Genomic DNA, 358 nt, shown 5'->3' on the forward strand with positions numbered 1-358 from the left:
ATAACAATTGTTTTTCACCAAAAGTTTCCTACGTTTCACTACCCGAAATAGCAAGTAACTTCATATTTATAACCTTACAAGTAACTTACAAGCAATAATTGAATAATTATCAATGAAAAGCCTTATCGATTATATTCTGTATGAAAATCTTTCATCCAGAACAAACAACTTGTCCTAAACAGGTAATTATCATCAGCTAATGTGTGCAAACTAGCTTACCTCTATTTTTTGTAAAAACACCACACGTATATAATCTGCCTAAGTAATCGGTCTGTATAAGAAAGCTAATTGCTTAATAACTCACCTGTCTAAATAACGTATTAATACAATCAACCTACTTATACAAGAAACTCACCTT

General features: G+C 30.4%; 1 protein-coding gene across 1 annotated transcript in view; it reads right to left on the reverse strand.

Annotated features, from left to right (window-relative positions):
- Positions 1-358, reverse strand: part of LOC119592746 (alpha-1-inhibitor 3-like) — a gene marked incomplete at its 5' end in the record, with an annotated part of 26,706 nt that overhangs the window by 3,274 nt on the left and 23,074 nt on the right.

This window comes from Penaeus monodon, chromosome 30 (genome assembly GCF_015228065.2).
Source record: "Penaeus monodon isolate SGIC_2016 chromosome 30, NSTDA_Pmon_1, whole genome shotgun sequence".
Lineage (NCBI taxonomy): Eukaryota > Metazoa > Arthropoda > Malacostraca > Decapoda > Penaeidae > Penaeus > Penaeus monodon.